The sequence below is a fragment of the Mastigoproctus giganteus genome, chromosome 4 (assembly GCF_048544385.1).
Source record: "Mastigoproctus giganteus isolate SK-2022 chromosome 4, ASM4854438v1, whole genome shotgun sequence".
NCBI lineage: Eukaryota > Metazoa > Arthropoda > Arachnida > Uropygi > Thelyphonidae > Mastigoproctus > Mastigoproctus giganteus.
In genome coordinates, this window is record NC_143578.1 from 21,115,718 (window position 1) to 21,130,486 (window position 14,769).

Genomic DNA, 14,769 nt, shown 5'->3' on the forward strand with positions numbered 1-14,769 from the left:
AACTTTAACCGGTTTGGGGTGGCCTGAAGGGCTGGATTAACCCTAAGAATTGGTACTGGGATTCTCCATCCGCACTTAGCCCAGAAGTCTGGTTCCGAAATAATGCCAATCATCATTTTTACAGCAAAGACGAGTCTTCTCTCATGGATAATGGCAGGAAGACGTCTGATGTTTAAAGCTGCCGCCATCTGGATGGTCCTTGGTGCAGGAAGAAGCTGAAAGAATCAGGTTGGTTCATTTGATGCCAATAGCAAATGGATCCCACAATTCACAAAGGGGGTGATCAAAGGATGACACAAGTATATATAGACCTGTTAGTTTAACTTCTGTTCCGGAAGTTCTGGAGTAATTGGTTAAAGAAGCATTGCAGGATCATCTAGACACTTTAAAAGAAAAAAAATAAAGGAAATTTTTTTTCATCAAGAAATTTACCCTGGTTTTTCAACGATAAGTTTAAGTAAAGATTAAATAGAGTGTGTGTGTGGGGGGGGGGTAGTTTTCTTAATTCTTAGTTTATTTTTAACAATTGAATTTGTTGCGTTTTTGATATTGAAACACACCTTTTATTTATTAGAGCGAAAGAAGAACAAATTTATCGCTTTTATGACAACTTTAATTCCCAACAGGGGGTTTGAGGATCGTCATGGATTCTGTTGGTGAGCCGTAGCGGGTTTCTGCTAGATATTTCTAGCATTTGCATTATAAGCTGCCCATGAAACGTGATGTAAGTTATTCGCATAGTTTTATGATTGACCCATTTGTAGGTTAAGGTCAAATTAAATTATCTGTCTTGCACCATGAACTTACATATTTGAAAAACACATCTCGTTTTAGGCTTTCAGAGTTACATACCTGAATCAATCTATTCAGAGGAATTCGGCTGCTGATATAGATTCTTGTTAAAACCTGACTTGTCTTGCTGTGTATGCTATTGATGTAATATGAAAATATTACGTCGGTTCAGAAATGCAGGGCCGATTTTATATGCAGTATGGGAATGCAAAGTGTACATAAAAGCATTCCTGAATGAATTTTGTTTTTAAGAACAATTTTTGCATTGACTCAACTAACAGTATAACAGCTCACTACGTAATCATCATATATTGGTATATATTTTGCATTGAATATTCACGGATTAATTACTCTTGATGCTTGTTCTGCGTTTGTAAATACCAATAAAGTATCCAATATAAATAAAGTAATAAAATATCAGGTTGACCGAGGTGATACTTGAGCAAATTAATCATATAATCTGATTGGGTAAAACGAACGGTCAGTATGGCCTGTTTGTTATGATAATTGCAGCAATTAATGGTGGGTATTTAGATTAAGATATTAGTATGTGCCAGGTGGCAGATAAAACAGATGGAAATGTGATTATTGTCCATCAGCCACTTTGCTGAGCTGAATGTGGTGCGAACAAATGTAATGCAATCGGCAACTGGCTGTGTGAAATCTTCAGTTCTTGACTATATTTAATTGTGTGAGTTTGGAGTGAAAGGGTGAAGTCAAAAAGTTGGTTAGGCATACCAAAATGGATTATGAAATCTCTGGCAAAGAAAAGTAGCAAGAACTTCTTTACTTATAAAAACACTAGAAGGAAAGGGATGAATCACATTGGTCTGCTAGATATGATTGGTAGAAGAGTTTATGATCGTGCTCGGGTTGCTGACAAACTGAATAGATATTTTGCTTCTATACTCGCAAATTTAAGGATGGGGATGTGGGAGTATATTGAATTACAGAGAGCTAAATGATTTTGTAATAACAGAAGAAAGTTGAAGGGAAGTCAAAGATAAATGTAAATAAGGCATCTGGGGCCAACAGGATCTGTCAAATCAGTTATCTCGATAATATTAAGAGAGAGGCAGCAAACTTATAGCCATAAGTATGAGAGCATCCTTGCATTCAGGGATGTTCATATAGACTGCAGAGATGTAAAGATATTTTCAGTTCCCAAAGGAGATGTTTGACACAGTTGTGGCATGGGGGACAATATTGCCTGATCAATGTGACTGGATGCAATAAAAAAGTAAAACTGGGTGCAAACAATAATTTTGACATCATATACTTAGATTTCAGAAAAGCTTTTGACAACTGTTCCACATAAAAGACTACAAATTGGAGTATTATGGCATTAAGAGCAGGTTACTGCTATGGATAAAGGGATGCTTGAGTTGGAGAAGTCAGAGAGTGGTTACTAATGGACATTGCTCTTCTTTTTCCTCCAGAGTTCTGTGCTGGGCCCATTATTGTTTTTAATTTTTATTAATGATATTAAGGTATATCAGGCTTAATGTCTGTTTGCAGATGAAGACATAGTTAAAGACAGTAATCAGAGTATGTTACTTCAATAAATCTAGATCTAGAAAAGTTAGTCTGATGGGCTAAGAAGTGGCATTTAACTGTTGCATATGGGTAACAGTAATCCCCAAATAACATACTGTGGAGTACAACACAGAGTAGTAGAGAATGAAATGATCTTGTGATAATTGTGCAGTCAGCCGTGAAGTTTTCTAAATAGAGTAGACAGGCTGTCAATGCAACTTATAATTTATTGTTAATGATTACAGGAATTTTGCCAGCAGGGATAAGGAGGTGATTATCTCATTGTATAAGGCAATGGTTAGGCTACATTTTGAGTATCGCATACAGGTCTGGAAGACTCCTCTTAGGAAGGATATTGATCTGTTGGAATGGATGCAATGAGATTAATGAGGGAGAATAAAAGAATGCTCTTCCCAAGAAAGGTAACACCTCAGTCACCTTAAAACACCTCAGTCAGGTTATTATTATTTATTATTATTATTAGCCATATGGTGCAAAGAAGACTGAGGCTTATGCTGCACCAGCCAAAAAAAAAAAAAAAAAAAAAATTCTGAATTACCCTGTGAGAGAGAGGCGTTAGAAGTAGAAGGGAATCACCAAGAAAGAGAAGAATGATGATATCCAGCTCAGGATCTTGTGTGCCAAGCCCATACTCACCAGATGTGATGAGCCCCTGGGGGGGTCATTTATGAGATCTGATTGAGGTGTTTAAGGCATTGAATAGATTGAGTAAACCAAATGCTGAAGGCATCCTTCTTCTTGATCAGACAACACACATGAGGGGGAATAAATTTAAATTGAAGAAGAATGATTGCAGGATAGATGCATGAAAATTTTCTGTCAGCAAGCAGGTAGTTGAGTGTTGTAAAAAACTTTCATCTGGTACTGTGGAAGTGAGTAGTTTGAATAAAATTCAGGAGCAACTAGACAAATTATTAGAAGGATCAGACAAGCAATGTGGGAAGTGGATTTTTTTTTTCTGGCTGATGCGGTATATGCTTGCTTCCTTGCATTATTTGACCCTAATAATACTAAGAATTAAATTTGTCAATATTTGGGTGGTTTTTTGGATTTTCTTAAAAATAGCTAGGAAATGGGTGATGGTGCTGCTGCTGAGTAATGGATTTCCAAATTTTGGAGGATCAGCTGTTCAAACTTTCACACTTGCCAGATTTTTGCTGATAGTGCTCTGTCTTTTTGTTTTTATATCTTGCATTGATATTTGAGATGCACAAAGTTGGATGATAGCTTCTTGCATATCAGATGTGCAAAATTTAGTCATTGCCATGTAGTTGAAAAATTATTGTTGCATCATTATTCTTGATATTAATAATCTATTATTCTGTACAAAGCTATAAACAGCAACTCAAAGTGTCCAATAAAGATTTCATTTTTTATAATGAAATCTTCAGTTTGCCATTATAGCTATATGCAGAATGATAGTTGTATACCTTCCATAATTCGAAACTATTTAGTTGTAAACACATTGAGATAATAAAGCAGTATACAGTCGAACTTGGTTATAACGAGCATCAAGGGACCGTCCAAATTTCCTCATTATAACCATTACTCACTGTATCAGTGATTAGTTAAATCTGCCTTCTATTTTTTTTAATTCTCAATAACTTGATAAAAATATAGATTCAAAAAACAAAAATATTAGAGAGAAAAAAATAATATTAGTATATACCTAGTTTGTATTCAGTTGGCTTGAATTAATATGCTTGTATTCGGTTTTTAAATTGATCCAGCCAACGGTTGTTGCATATAAAATCGTTGCGTCCAAAGCATTTTTTCTGCTTGAGCCTTCAAAATCAGACCATCTATTGAAAATCCAGCACTTCTTTGTGTAGTGAAGCAATGCTTCATCGATATTTGTAACCTCGCACTTTCAAAAATTTTTTTTTTTTTTTTTGGTTATGTTCTTTTCCAGTGCCGATACATAAACATGTTGTTTCTTCTACAATGTCTATACTTTTGAAGAGGACAAAGACACTTTAACATTTTTTGCACCACATTCTAACTCACGAATAATTTCTACTTTTTTGCAAATTGAGAGACACTTTCTTTTGTTAGTAGACATGTTTTGGAAGGAAGGGCTCATTTCTCACTGATTTTACTTTAAAATGACAGTAAGGTGATTTGCATACAAAGTTCTTAGAAGTCCCATTTCCACAATTCTTAGACGGCCTGAAATAAGCTTATGGTTCAGTGAATACAAGACAATCTGTAAATAGGGTGATGCGACAAGCAGAATGGCAATGCACTATTGTATAGCCTCGTCCCCGAAAGGACAAGGTCATAAACTGGCTGCTGATGCAATACGGGTGGTCATAAAAGCTAACTCACCCTTTTCATTTTTGTCTATTCCAAGAATTGGATTTTTTCAACTACCCGAGCAATTAAGAATGTTTGCATAGTTACCAAAATTTGTACAGTATATCCATATAGTATGCTTGTTATAACAGTGAGTGATTGTATGGGAATACACGTAAATTAAAATCATTTTGGCTTTTTTGCTCATTACAGCCGTGATCGTTATTTCCATGCTCGTTATAACCAAGTTCGACTGTATTTTGAAAAGAACTACCAAATAGGTGGGCTGTTTTTTTCTGTGTGTTAGTATTCAATGTAGGGATATTCAAGGAAGCAAGCATACAGTTTCAGTCAAAAAAAAAACTACACACATTATTTTTTTATTTTCTCTAATAATTTGCATAATGCTGCTTTAAATTTATTGATACACTTCCACAATATCAGATAGAATTTTATTCAAAAATCAATTACACTCAGGCTGAAAGCAAATTCTTGCATATATATTCTGCAAACATCTTTTTTAAATTTATGTCCCTTTATGAGAATTGTCCAAGAAAGAATAAGAATGCCATCAGCACTTAGTTTAATCAATACATTTTAAAGCTTTAAACACTTGAGTTAGGTTTCACCTCAGGTGCTCAGTGTCTAAACACTGCAGATTACTTGTGAAATATGATTCAATTCACTAACATGCCTGAAAGCCTAACAACAACTGCAGCAGACTAATTGTTTTTTGTATTTATTAATGATATCGATGAAGGTATATCAGGCTTAATGTCTAAGTTTGCTGGTGATAAAAAAGGTTGGCAGGGTGGTTAATGATAGTAATCAAAATAAGCTGCTGCACCCAGTTCTAAAAAAATTAGGCTATTAATGGCAATTGAAGTTTAACATTGACAAAAGCAAGATACTGCCTATGGGTAGCTGTAATTCCAGGTTAATATACCAACTGTGTGCTACTACACTCAGCATAGTGGAAAATGAAAAAGACCTAGGGGGTAATTGTGCAGTCAGATATGAAAGTTCTCTGGCCACTGCAAACAGGCTCTCAGGATGGCTTATTGTGTTTTGTAAATGATATATAGGAACTTTTCTAGCAGGGATAACAAAGTGATTATTCCTTTGTGCAGGGCCATGATTAAGGGGTAGTTTAAGTACTATATACAGGTCATTTTAAGAAGCATGTGGGTCTGCTGGAATGAGTGCAGAGAAGTGCAATGAGATTGGTGAAGGGGGGGAAAAAAAGGGTGCTCTTTCCAAGAAAGGCTTCAAATTCTGCAAATTGTAGCATCTGAGGACTAGGCATATCTTATCTAATTGAGGTGTTTAAGGTCTTGAATGAACTAATTAAGCTTGGTGTTGCCATTAACAAATGATGCAAGAAAGCAAGCTTATACAGCACCAGCCAAGGGAAAAAAAAAAAAAAAAAACGAAACCTCCCATTTCACCTAATCATTCCCTCCAATAGTTTGTCTAGTTCTATTTGAATTCTGCAACCATCCTCAATTTGAATTTGTGCCCTCCCATTGTGTGGTCTGAGCAAGCGGACGAATCCCATCAGCTCTGAACTTGCTCAATCCATTCAAAGCCATAAACACCACAATAAGATCACCTTGCAGGTTCGTAGTCTCCAGATGTTGCAATTTGCAGAATTGAAGCTGTTCTTGATCAGAGTATCCCTTTATTCCATTCACCAATCTCATTGCCCTTCTTTGTACTTGTTTCAGCAGCTTTATATCCTTCCTAAAATGAGGCCTCCAGATCTGCATGCAGTATTCAAGATGTGGCCTGACCGTTGCCTTATGCAATGGGATAATCACCTCCTTATCCCGGCTAGCAAAATTCCTGTATATCATTGACAACACACTATGAGCTGCCCAGGCAGTCTGTCTGTATTGCTCAGAGAACTTCATATCTAACTGCACAATTACCTCCAGGTTGTTTTCATTTCCCACTAATTGAGTGTAGTACCACACGGTTAGTATGTTACTCCAGGGTTACTGCTACCTATATGCAGTATTTTGCCTTTATGAAAGTTAAGCTTCAATTGCCATTTCTCAGCCCAACTGCCTAACTTTTCTAGATCCTGTTGCAGTAGCATACCTTTATTACTGCCATTAACTACCCTGTCAACCTTTGTATTATCTGCAAATTTGGACATTAAGCCTGATGTGCCTTCCTCAATATCACTGATAAATATAGAAAACAATAATGGGCCCACACGGAACCCTGGGGACTCCGCTAATAACATTATTCCATGAAGAACAAGGTCCATTGATTACCACTCTCTGCCTACTTTTACTCCACCATCCCTTTATCCATAGCAGAAATTGGTCCTTAATTCCATACTGCTCCAATTTGTACAGCTGTCTTTTATGTGCAAAACTATTAAAAGCTTTCCTGGAATCTAAGTATAAAATTTATTTTTTGCATCCAGTTCCTTTCTAATTACATTAGCATTAGTAGAGGCATTTGATGCAAGAAAGCAAGCTTATGCAGCATCAGCCAAAAAAAAAAAAAAAAAAAAACCACTTCAACTTCACCCCTCTGTTTGTTCGAAATACCTGTCCAGCTGAGCCTTAAACTTATTTAGGCTATCAACTTCCACGACAAGGGATGGAAGTCTGTTCCACCAACCAACCACCCACTGGCTAAAGGCAAATTTCCGCACGTCTATCCTATATCTGTCTTTCCTCAATTTGAATTTATGCCCTCTCAGGTGATTATTCTGAGCAAGAGGAAGAATCCCATCAGCATTGAGCATGCTCAAACCATTCAAGGCTTTATACACCTCTATCAGATCACCTCGCTGGTGCCTAGTCTCCAGACACTGTAATTTGCAAAACTTAAGCCTTTCTTCGTAAGAGCACCCCCTTTGTTCCATTCACTAATCTTGTTGCCCTTCTCTGTACTCATTCCAGCAGCTTTACATCCTTCTTGAAATGAGGCCTCCAGACCTGTATACAGTACTCTAGGTGTGGCCTGACCATTGCCTTATACAAGGGAATAATCACCTCCTTATCCCTGCTAGAAAAATTCCTATATATCATTGACAATACACCATGAGCTACTCTTGCAGCCCGTCTGCACTGCTCAGAGAACTTCATATCTGCCTGCACAACCACCCCCAGGTCCCTTTCATTCTCTACCACTGTCAGTGTAGTACCACAGAGTTGATACGTTGCTCTGGGGTTGCTGTTTCTCATATGTAGTACTTTACATTTGTCAATGTTAAACTTCATTTGCCACCTCTCAGCCCATCTGCTCAACCTTTCCAGATCCTGTTGCAGCAGCATAGTGTCAGTAGTGTCCTTGACAACCCTGCCAACCTTCGTATTGTCTGCAAACTTGGACATTAAGCTTGATTAGTCCACAATGAGCAGTGTCCATTGATTACCACTCTGTGTCTTCTCCCCCTCAACCACCCCTTTATCCATAGCAGCAATTTGCCTCCAATGCCACACTGCTCCAATTTGTGCAGCAGTCTTCCATGTGCAACAGTATCAAAAGCCTTTCTAAGATCCAAGTATATAATATCAAAGTTATTCCCTGCATCCAGTTCTTTTGTGACTGCATCATAGTATCCAATCAAATTAGTCAGGCAAGACTTCCCCTTAACAAAACCATGCTGTGTCCGAACTATAACTGAAGTCTTGTCTAGATGATCCTGCAGTGCTGTTTTAACCAGTGCCTCCATTAATTTTCCTGGAACAGAAGTTAAACTCACAGGTCTATAATTAGTTGTGTCAGCCTTTGATCCTCCTTTGTGATTTGGGGTCACATTTGCACATCTCCAGTCTGTGGGTACCTCCCCTGAGTCTAAGGAAGCACTCATAATTATGGCTTAGAGTTTGCCTACTTCCTTTGCTGCCTCCTTTAATATAACTGGATAGATCCCATCCACCCCAGGTGCCTTTCTTGTGTTTATCTTCAACAATTTCTCCTCCACTTTACTCTCAGTTATTACAAGATTCTCTAGCTTATTGCCAGAGTTGAATACACCTCTGTCATTCCCCTCGCTGAATAACTCCTCATGTGTGAATGTTGATGAAAAATATTCATTTAGTTTGTTAGCTACCTGAGTAGGATCATCAACAGTTGACCCTTCGATATCAAGTGGACCAATCTGATTCATCCCCTTCCTTCTAGAGTTTACATAAGTAAAGAAGTCTTTGCATCCCTTGCCAAAGATTTCTCGTAATCTGCCTTCGCCTGCCTGACCTCCTTTGTAACTTGGTTACAAACCAGCTTATATCTATCATAGGCTTCTGTGTCACATGTTAATTTATATGTATCCCATGCATTTTTTCTTCTCTGTCACATGTCTAATTAGTTAATCTGGCATCCATTTAGGCCTAAATCGTGAACAATATTTCTTTGTTGGTATGAAAAGCTTAGTAGCTTCCAAGATAAGTTCTTTGAATGCTTCCCATTTTGAATTTGTTGTTGGTAACATCATCAGTTGGTCCCACTGTATAGAATTTAAATACTGTCTTAGACCACCATAGTCATCTTTATGAAAGCAAAAACCCTTCCCTTTATCCTTGATGGTAGTTATCTCTTTGAGTAAATCCCACTTTAGCACACTGTGATCACTGCCACCTAGCGGTTCATTTATCTGCAGATTCTTAATGCATGAAGAATCACTACTGATAATCAAATCAAGAGTATTACTTCCTCTAGTTGCCTCCCGAACATGCTGATGTAGAAAACAATCATCCAATAAATCCACAAAAGCCTTGCTAGTGTGTGAGTGACCAGCCCCCAAATTCCAGTCAATATCTGGGAAATTAAAATCCCCCATTATAAGATTCTCTGATTTACTGGCCCACTCTATTTCCCTGTACAGTTTCTTATTATACTCATCAGAGTCATTAGGCCTTTAGCACACTCCTACTCTCAATTTTGATCTCCCAATGCTTATGTCACACCAAACTGACATGACACTGCACTGTCCAGCGATGTCGACTGGCTTCACTTCCTTGGATTTTATGTGTTTCTTAACTAATAGCATAACCCCTCCTCCCTTCCTATCCTGTCTATCCTTTCTGTAGACGTTGTACTCCCCAAATTCCAGTTCTGCATTCCTTATATCTGTGTGACACCACGTCTCTGAAATCCCAACAATATCTGCCTTTGATGTTTTGAGCAATACCTCAAATTCATCAAATTTATTTACTAAACTTCTAGCATTCGTGTACACGCAAGTATACATTCACCTGTTTCTATTCTTAGCTACCCTAACACAACCCATGTGTTTACTTGTACCGCAATGACTCCCAGCAGTCTCTGAAATATCCTGCATCTTGTTTTTCAGGCTTTTGCTCATTCCAATAGAAGCAGTGCAAGAATCTCTTTCACCTCTGCCAGTGGCTACTGTTAATTTATTCATCTTTGTCTCCCCCCCAAGCTAGCAGTTTTCCGACCCACCTAACACTGCCTCGATAGCATCAGCAAATATTCTTGCACCCTTTCTATTTAAGTGTATCCCATCCCTGTAGAAGCAGTCTCTCCTGTTAACATCGAGCCCGTCGCCACCAAATACGGAGGATGCGGAAATGTCAGGGAATGACCACCGCATATCCCAGAGCAATATGGCCTTAGTTGCTAATGCTCCTAAAAACCAAATAACAAACAAACAACATCTCCTGTTAACAAGTACAGTCCAGGCTAAAAAAAATTCTACCCCTTGAGCCTTGCACAATCTTTCCAGGGCCCAATTGATCGACAAAGCTCTCATCATATACTCTCTCCTATCGTGTCTGGCAGAATTGCAGACACTTTCAAATTCAATCCTAATTCACGGCTTTTTTTTTTTTTCAACAGTTACCTGTACTTGTTAAGTAATTCTGCCGGTCTCCTACTCTTCATATTATTAGTGCCCATTGTAGTATCATTGTAGTACAATGTAATAACATTGTAGTATCCAATTAAATTGGTCAAACAAGATTTCCCTTTAACAAACGTATGCTGTGTCGGAAGTATAATTGTGGCCTTGTCTAGGTGATCCTGCATACTTCTTTCACTAGTGACTCCATTATTTTCCTTGGAACAGAAGTTAAACTAACAATTCTGTAATTACTTGTGTCACCCTTGTTGATGGCATTCTGCCTCTTGCCAAGAATATACGAGGTGGCATAAATTCAAATTGAGGAATATTGCAGTGTAGTATAAAAGTGCAGAAGTTTGCCTTCAGCCAGCAGGTGGATGATATTTAGAATAAACTTCCATGTGTTGTGATTGTGGAAGTGGATAATTTAAATAAATTTAAGGAAGAACTAAACAAATTCTTGGAGGTGGTGAATGGGTGAGACAGAAGTTTTGTTTTTTTCGCTGATGCTCTACAAGCTTATAGTTTTTTCTTTGCATCATTTGCAGCTGCTAATATTAACTGCATTTCTGTCAAGATGATCCAGTATTTCTTCAATTATTTAGACCATTATTTTTGCCTGGAACAAGTTCATCTTAGAGGTGTGTAATTATTTATTTTGACCTTTGATCCCTTTGTCAAAAGGATCAACATTTTCATAATTCCAGGGGCTCACATCTGGTGAGTATGGGCTTGGCACACCCAGGGTCCTGAGCTGGATATCATCATTCTTCTCTTCCTTCTCTTCCTCTCTCTCTCTCTCTCTCTCTCTCGGGGTAGCTCAGACATTTTTTTTTTGGCTGGTGCAGCATAAGCCTCAGGCTTCCTTGCACCATATGGCTGATAATAATATCTCCACTTTTAACCCTGAAATCAAGGTTGTCCTTGTTTATGACTAATGGTTTGTTTATTTCTTTTGCTGCATTTCTGAATATAATTACATAGATTTCTGTGTATTTTATGTATAGAATATGAAGAGATTATGCAAAATTCAGCATTCTGACGAGTAAACACAAGAGATTGAAAAACAGGTCTGATGTCCTCAAAAGAATTAAAATAAGGGATCCATTAAGGACTCAGCTTAGCTTCCAAGTTTGGTGTTAAAGCCTGTTCTTATGCATCAGACAATGCAGCCCCATCAGCAGAAAACACTTGTCGCCCCAGGAATTGTGTTATTTGTTTCCATATTGTTATGGAAAGGAATAATATATTGTGCAAAAAGGATAGGTGGAGTATAACCAAGGTATATCATCGGGACAAAAGTTAATAATGTTGTAGAACAGTTATCATCTTTTAATGGCACAAAAGGATATATTTTTCCTTTTGTGCCATACACTTTAGTAATAATGATATTAAGAATAATAATACACTTTAGTAATAATGATATTAAGAATAGAAGATATTTAAGAGGTATAGGACAATGTTGAGAAAAGGCTGCATTAGGATTAAATATGAAAGTGTCTTCAATTCTGCCCATGCACAATAGGAGGTGGTACATGTTAAAAGCTTTGTCAATCAGTTTGGTCTTGGAGAGAATGTTCAAGGCTTATAGGGTGGAATTTTTCTCAGCACAATGAAAACAATTTCTGTAAACAATTTCTCAGCCTGAAATTGTTTACAGGGGAGACTATTTTTACAGGAATGGGATATACTTAACCTGGCAGTCAAGGTGGGTCGCCTGACAGAGACCCATGAAAATAATGTTCCTGTGTTAGCCAGTGATTAAAAATCTAAAATTTTTTTATCTTCCTAAATATATATTTTTATTGTAGTAGCCTTTAAAATGATTATTTGGCAAAGGTAAAGAAAGCTAACACGAGAACCACAAGAAATGTTGGCTAACTTATCCAGAAAATTAGTTTGCCGATACTGCACTTTAGCGATGCTCGCTCGGTAAACAGATGGTAAGTGTTATCGGTCTGGAGCAGTTGAGGATGATATATTGATTTACATATATCAAGGCAAACAATGTACTGATTGTTGCGTGAACACAACAGTGATAACATCTGTTTAGTATCACTTGCCCTAATCTCAGAAGCTCTAATGGTCACTTGCCTCAATGATAACTTACCCTAATCACACATACCCTAACGAACGCTTTCCGTAATGGTGTAAAAAGGTCAGATTACCTCCACTTGAATCTCACGGGAGCTTGAACCCCTCCCGAAGTGGAGGAGGTAACCTGACCTTTTTTCTTTAGAATCTTGGGTGGACTAGTGCATAAATTTATTAACAAAAAATAAATTTTTTTTTATTACTGTATTTTTATTTTGTTGTTCAATAATATGCTCTAATGGTGAAAAAAAAGGTCAGTTACCTCCACTTTAAATCCCATGGGAGCTTGAACCCCACCCGAAGTGGAGGGAGCAACAGGGTGGCCATATTTTGAAAATTGGTAAGAGGGGACAACTTGAAACGAAATGTGTAATTAAAATACACTTTTTTATCAATCAGTCATAGTATTTATTTGTTATATAATTGTTGTTAATATGTATTTGCCCTATATAAACTATAATATTATTTATAACAGTTATATTTTAAAAATAGCAAGGAAGACTACTTTTACTTTACATATTTTTCTTTAGATTTCACTAGTTTTAAAATTTCTTCTCCTTCTGAAGATTTTAAATTCTGAACAGGACATGTTATAGTTTTCTTTCACCATAAGTTTGGCATATAAATTTTCTAATAAAAGGCAGTTTCTCTCTTTCCTCAAAGCAGTTTTTATTAAGCTGAAAACTCTTTCTGATGAAGCATTTGAATGTGGAATGTATAATATGGAGCTTAAAATTTGAGACAAATTATTTGCCTCGGGAAATTTTGGGAAAAATTGCACCCATTTTTTATCAACATGCATTTTCTTTTCTTCATTACTCAATGATGAACAAAATGCCTTTAGACTTTCTCATTTTTCTCTTGTTATTAGAATTAATTTTTAATACATCCATTAGATTCCAATAAGAATTAATTAAAAATACGTGAAATTAATAAATTAAGAGTTGTTTCCTTGCTTGCCGGGACAAATGATGGTTTTATCGTCAAGCACGACTTGAAGTTCTAAATCGGGACAATCCCGGCCACATCAGGACAGTTGGCTACCCTGGGGGATAACCTGACCTTTTCTTTAGAATCATGGGTGGACTAGTGCATAAATTGTTTATTAACAAAATATTAATTTTTTTTACTGTATTTTTATTTTTAAAGACACTTGCGCCTTGCGCAGACAACACATGTATCATAATGTCAATCAATACCTCAATAGCTATTCACTTGAATTCACAATATATATGTATAAAGTTTCTTTCTTTCTTTCTTTTCCTATTATTTCCTAACCTCTAAGGCAGTGGTTTTCAACCACCTTAGGGTGCTGTAACAACGTTCCAGGGGTGCCACGTAACTTGGGTTTAAGTTACTTAAACTTATTATTATTTTTTTTTATTTATGTTTATTTCATTATAAAACTGTGTACAGTATCTTTTTAATTTTGTGGTGATTTATAATTGATGTTTACTTAGTACCTCTATATAAAGAATAAAATTATTATATACTGTTATTATATATATAATTATTATATATATAATTTGTATTATGAAATATTTTTATAATTATATTATTGTAATAACTATCATATAACACACACACACACACACACAGAATCGGATCTAACAGGCAGAAAATTGAGTAGGCTGAGTAGGGGTGCCGCAAAATAAAATAAATTACTTAGGGGTGCCGTTATAAAAAAAAAGGTTGAAAACCACTGCTCTAAGGTTAGGTCAGCAAATATAAGGGAACCTTTTCTGTTATTTCCTAACCTACCATTTAAGTTCAGGTTATGAAATATAACAAAAAATAAAGAAATCTTTTCCTTTTTTCGTAACCAAACCTAAATCAATAATATAGTAAAAACACTCATGAATTCCAAAAATCTGCTTTTAATAATGAGGAAAAAAACATAATGAAGAACATAAAAATGAAAAGAATGGAACTTTTTCAGAAAAAAAAAAAAAAAAAAATCATGAATACAAATCATATAGTTGGACCTCAATTGCTATTTGCAATTTGATTAATAATCTGAAAAGTATGATTTTTCCCATAAATTTGATGCCACATATATTCATTCATGTGACCCATTAACATATCTTTACAGCTGCCATTTAGTCTTTTAGTCACACTTTTTAGTCTCTTCCACTGGGCTTTGATGTTATTTGTATGTGTTCCTGTATTGTGGATCTAAAAAATGTTCCTTGTGTTTCACC

General features: G+C 36.4%; 1 protein-coding gene across 2 annotated transcripts in view; it reads left to right on the forward strand.

Annotated features, from left to right (window-relative positions):
- Window positions 1–625: 625 nt before the first annotated feature.
- Window positions 626–14,769, forward strand: part of gig (TSC complex subunit tuberin) — a 613,633-nt gene continuing 599,489 nt past the window's right edge. For both annotated transcript variants that reach the window (XM_090372592.1, XM_090372593.1), the window contains exon 1: window positions 626–724. The gene's annotated coding sequence lies outside the window, so the exon portion shown is untranslated. The remainder of the gene's footprint in view (window positions 725–14,769) is intronic.